Genomic DNA, 6000 nt, shown 5'->3' with positions numbered 1-6000 from the left:
TGTTGAACAATAAAATGTGATGAAAACTATGATCACAAATGTGTAACAGTGCAACTGATTCCAGGCAACCCAGAAATGATAAGAAAACAAAGTTTTATCTATTTTTATCACTAAGTCGTGGAATAATTTTATTATATTGTAGTAAGATACAACTGAGAGGCTCCCTATTAAATAATTCTTGACCTATGCTCAGCTTACTCCTTACACTCAAGAATCACTCTTTGGGGTCAGAGCAATAGTACAGCAGGTAGGGTGTTTGCCTTGCATGCAGCCAACCCGGGTTTGATCCCTGGCATCCTATAGTCCCCCCAGCACCGCCAGAAAGTAATTCCTGAGTGCAGATCCAGGAGTAACCTCTAAATTGGGTGTGACCCAAAAAGAAAAAGAAAAGAATCACTCCTGGCAGGCTGGAGGACCATAAATGTGGTATTGGGGTTTGATACATGCAAGGCAAGTTCCCTATCTGCTGTATAATCACACAGTTCCCTGCTCCCTGGATGGATTCATTTCTAAAGAAAATTTGCTTGATGAATTTATTTTTGTGTATGTTTCTATTTTTTTTCTTCTTTGAGATTTTTCACTGATGAGATATTGTTTGTGGCAAATAAAAATACTCCAGAATTTCCTAATTAGCAGTGGAGTGATCATTTAAATCATCAAAAGTAATAGTATCTGACTGTTTTGATAAGTATTTTGTTCACTTTGAGTGTATTTAAATACATTCGTGTTTACTTTTTTCATACCAAGTGATTTCATTATTCTTCTGTGAGTAATAATATTTCTATCCAAATGTTTGAGATTGTAGAAAAACAAAATATCACCACTCAATTTGTTTTAGAAGTTCATCTTAGTAAAGGAAAAATGTTAATTTCACTATATAATTTAGACATTAATTGTAAACTAATAAAATAGATCAATAAGTGTACTAGTAATAAAATAACTAGAAATTAGTAGTAATATAGGTAAGTGTATAAATGTTAATGTGATTAAATATCATAACTATAAAAAGTACAAATGTATGAACATTTTATTTTATATACATAGATTAACTGATACGACACTGGTATAATTAATTTTCAACAAAGTCATCATTCTATGTGCAGGGAGTTAGTTATATTAATATTACTATAGCACAATAGCTTTGTCCTTCCTTTGTTCATCTATTTGTTTGAGCGTGCACCAGTAACATCGTGAGAGTAACCAGTAACAACTAATGTGAGAGTTGTTGTTACTGTTTTTGCCATATCGAATACGCCACGGGGAGTTTGATTGCCCTCTTCACACAATTTAAAGGTTTCAAATCAGGTTAAAATACTACTTTAGAAGGTTTTAAAACAATTTTTTGCTTTTAAATCTTTTCTTGAATGTTGATAATGGTTATGATGATTATTATTATTTGAGAAATAATGGCTCAAAATGATACAGAAAAATAATGCATTTTATATGGGTAGTCTACAAAGGTTAAGTGCAGTTTAATCATAGACAGAACCTGACAAGATAAATGCACACAGAGAAAATTTTCCAGAGGTGTTTGGCAAATAGTTTTATGATAATAGGCATTAATATAGAAAACAAGCTTCATTTTTCTCGATGACATATAAATCCTAGTGTTTGTGTGATGTGAATCTCTACCCTTTAACACGTTGCTTTAATAAAATTATGTCAAGATATACATGCATTTTGTGAGGCATAAAAACCAAATATATTTCTGTGTGTGTGTGCGTGTGTGAGCATGTTTGTGTAAGAATAGGAAATTGATCACGGAATATCTTGCTGCAAATAATTTTGTGTGTATTTTGAACTTATTCTTTACAAAACTATGTAGGAGCTAAAGGTAGGTTCTCTGAAGTTTGGGCAGTTGTGTTCCAAAGGAGAGAATTAGAGTCAACAAATGTCAAATGACTCAAATCACTCAAAACATTATGTCTTAATAGATGTCTGGACAATCCATGGCGTTCAGTTGAAAGGACTGAAGGAGCAGGACCCTGATATATGAGCAATAACACAGCAGTAGGGCGTTTGCCTTGCATGCAGCGAGCCCAGCCGAGCCAGGTTCGATTTCTCCGCCCTTCTCGGAGAGCCTGGCAAGCTACCGAGAGTATCTCACCCGCATGCCAAAGCTTGGCAAGCTACCAGTGATGTATTCGATATGCCAAACACAGTAACAACAAGTCTTAAAATGGAGACGTTACTGGGCCTGCTCGAGCAAATCGATGAACAACGGGAGAACAGTGACAGTAATGTGTGTGTGTGTGTGTGTGTGTGTGTGTGTGTGTGTGTGTAGATCCATGCAATGAACAGACAAAGGAGGAAATGAGGCCACCAGGCTGTTTGGTTGCCATTTATTCCATTCTCCCCACGTGCCTGTTCCAGTCTCACTGAGATGCTCATTCTAGTCTCACACTGCCCCTCATTCCTGTCTCCTCCTGTCTCTCCCATTCATCTCTCTGAACTCCCTCTCAGAGCCGCATCTCTCATCTCTCCATGTACCTGCTCCTGCATTCTTCCCCTACATTCTTCTCCCTCTGTCCCCTTTGCTAGTCTCTCCATGCTCTGTCTTGCTACCCTGGTCTCTCTCTCCCATCTCTCTCCAACTTTCCCACATTGAGGGTAGCCACCACACCTCAACCAGTATCACAATCAACATATGAAAGCCTTTCTTGATTGCCCATCAGGCTTAAGAGAGGGAAATACAACCTAGGGCTGTTTCTGTTCTGCTTAGTCCAATAACTTAATTAGCATCTTAATAAACATCTTAATTCTACTTGTTTATATTAGTAATTTTATTTGGACACAGTAAGAGATACATTGAGCTTATAACGTGGCTCTCCTTGGGACATTTTGCTACAGACTCAATACTACAGTGCTCAGGCCAGGTTATACATTCCTAACCCTAGCAGGGTCCGAATCTAGTTATTACTTTTTGGACCATGACAGAATTTGTCCATGACTATGATCTTAACTTATAGTTAAGTATTTTGGCGCTTTTGTCAGGCTCATTTTGATCCCAGGGTAGCTCACTGCTTGCCCTGGGTTCATCAAGTCCCTCTCCCGGACCATGCTTCTGGAGTGCTAGGAAGTAAAGGCAACTGAACTTAAATCGAGAGAACAGATGCCCAGGAGTGAATATTATTCACAGTCAATTTGCTCCCAAGTTACAAAAGCATAGTATTGTCTTCCTGTGTCTATACAAAAAGTGCATTGCACTGAATTAACTAAACAAAGGACTTAAGGAGAAGAGAAAAGCAATATTTACTAGTTAACAGAGCACAAAGAAAGAAGTTACAAGTAAACACAGAGGGATGGGAGCACTGTGTTGGGAGTATCCCAATAAAACTAAGCTCCCTGTGGCAAGGCAGAAAGGACAAACCAATGTTATCTAACATATATATATATATATGTATATATATATATACATATATATATAGTGGTTGTGTTTGTTGAAACTGGAAAATAGAAGAGAAAAAGCAAGCATGTCTATTTCCTATATGTGTACATTACATTATTTTAGTATGCACTGATATCTAAGAATCCCCGTCATCTAATGGAATTCAAAAATTGATGCAACTTTTTATTAAATATTCCTGAGAAACTCTATAATTATTAATTAACAGTATAAAGAGAAGGTCTTTAAGCAACAAACAAATCAAATGTTTTTAGGAAGAAATTTTATCAAGAATAATTTATAATTCACAAGAAAAAGCAGAAATGGCCCAGTGTTCTCCCAATCTGTGAAAACCATAAGGAAATAGTAGTGGCCATGAAGAATAAAAAGGAGCTTTGAGCAAGGAAATATATGCTTTCATGGATTACTATAACAAAATAATGGACAATAATCAAATTATTATTGTAAATATAATTATAGTATTTAATTTTATTTAAAGGTTATATTTGGTAGAAATTTATAAATAAGCTAACTTGACAGAAAAAATAACCTGAGAGCAACTTAACTCATAAATACTGGCATAAGATATTCTATCTTGGGTATCATTCCCAGCACACATAAACACACTCATTGCTTTTCTAATCTTTGATTACCATAACAATTTAAAACTAAGACAACTTTTGAACCACTGAAAATGAAATGAAATATATTCTTCATGCTATGTCTCAAAATAGATTTCTGATTAATATAAATCACAAATTTTAAGTAACAATGAGTTCCAATTGAAAGTCACTTGGGTTAGACTGTGAGAAGACCACCTCTTCAAATTACTGAAGCCATGGCAACAGAAGCACAATTCGAATTTCCCATCCCTCATTTTGAACTATGATCACAACAAGAAAATCTCTTTGTGGAGCAGAATGTGTTCATATTTGTTTCTCAAGTGATTGTGTTTATTGATTATAAAAACAAAACTAAATATATTGCAAGTAAAGGTAAAGGTAAAGGCCCTCCCGTTGATCATCGATTTGCTCGAGCGGGCCCAGTAACGTCTCCATTGGAGACTTTGTTGTTACTGTGTTTGGCATATCGAATACTCTCGGTAGCTTGCCAGACTCTCCAAGAGGGGCAGAGGAATCGAACTCGGGTCAGCCATGTTGGCTGCGTGCAAGGCAAACGCCCTACCACTGTGCTATCACTGCAGCCCGAATATATACTGCAAGAAATAAATGCAATGAATATGTGATCAATTTGCTAGTTGGAAGTTTTATAATATGGAGGATGTTGCAGTCAATGGATATTTGTATCTTAAAAATTAATGAAGAAAATTATTTATGTTAAAACTCAGGTGAACTGGAGCCAAAGACATAGTATAGCCGGCAAGGCAATTGCCTTGCAGGCAGTTGACCAGTGTTTGATTCCCAGTACCAAATTTGGTCTTTCAAGTATAGTGAGGAGTGATTCCTTAGTGGACTGCCAGAGGTAAACCTTGAGACTGCCAGATGTGACCCTCCCCTACACAAAGAAAGTAGTCATAATAAAAAATTGTAATTTAGAATGTGACAAAATGGACTCATCCTAAATCTGATGGAAACGTTACAACTTTTACAGGAAAATATATTTTATGAAATTGATTTTTCGTATGTGATAAATGTATAGCTAATGATATGTTGAGCAGTTAAGAAACAAATAGAAATTAGCTTCGTGAAATTAAAGAACAACTGCTAAAAGCTAAAGGCATGCAGGTGAAGAACTAGCACAAAATTTTAGTCCAATTTAAAACAAATGATGGTGTTGGTTATCTTAAATTGGAGATAAAAAATAAATTTAATGAGACAAATACAAAGCCAAACATGAAAATCTTTTGAGTAATTTTAAGCAAAAGTTTATCACTAGTTTAAAAGAATGTTTCAAGAATCTTAATTAGGAATTAACACAGGACAGTATGGTAATCTTTAACGCTATTAGATGTATCGAAACAGATAAATGATCATGTAATTGACAGTAGAATGAATGCAACTACCTGTATTTTATTGGTATGAATTCATTTCTATTTAGGATGCAAATGTACAAAATAATTTTCAGTTTCAGCCCAAAGAGAACCATTCTATAACATTGAATCAACCTTGTGAAAATACTGAGATGTTGTTTGAATTATATTGGTGCAAAGTACTAGCAAATAAATAAATGGAGTTGAATAAATTTACTCTGCTGTGGACATAAACTTAAAACAATAGTTTCAAAAGGATGTTGAAGGGAAATTGCAAACTATTGGAAATTAGATACATCATCAATGATATAATAAAATGTTATAGTACAGGAAGTTATTGAAAGAAAAGGCAACAAATTCTATGGTAAGTGTATGTATGTCTATATAATATTCAGTATAAATACTATGTGCATACATATTTAAAAGTGCTTTAATTATACATGCAGAATTTTAAAAAATAGGACACATTTGTGCAATTAAGTCCCAAAAATACCCATATTGGAACAGCAGTCTAGGAGTATTACTCTATATATCACTAATCTCTTATAACACTAACCAACACTATGACTTTTTAGCCCATCGATGAGTTTTAACTCTTTTGTACTTTAAACAAGTTTTCACTGTA

This window comes from Sorex fumeus, unplaced genomic scaffold (genome assembly GCF_029834395.1).
Source record: "Sorex fumeus unplaced genomic scaffold, SorFum_2.1 ptg000171l, whole genome shotgun sequence".
Classification (NCBI taxonomy): Eukaryota; Metazoa; Chordata; class Mammalia; order Eulipotyphla; family Soricidae; genus Sorex; species Sorex fumeus.
This window is presented reverse-complemented; position numbering follows the sequence as displayed.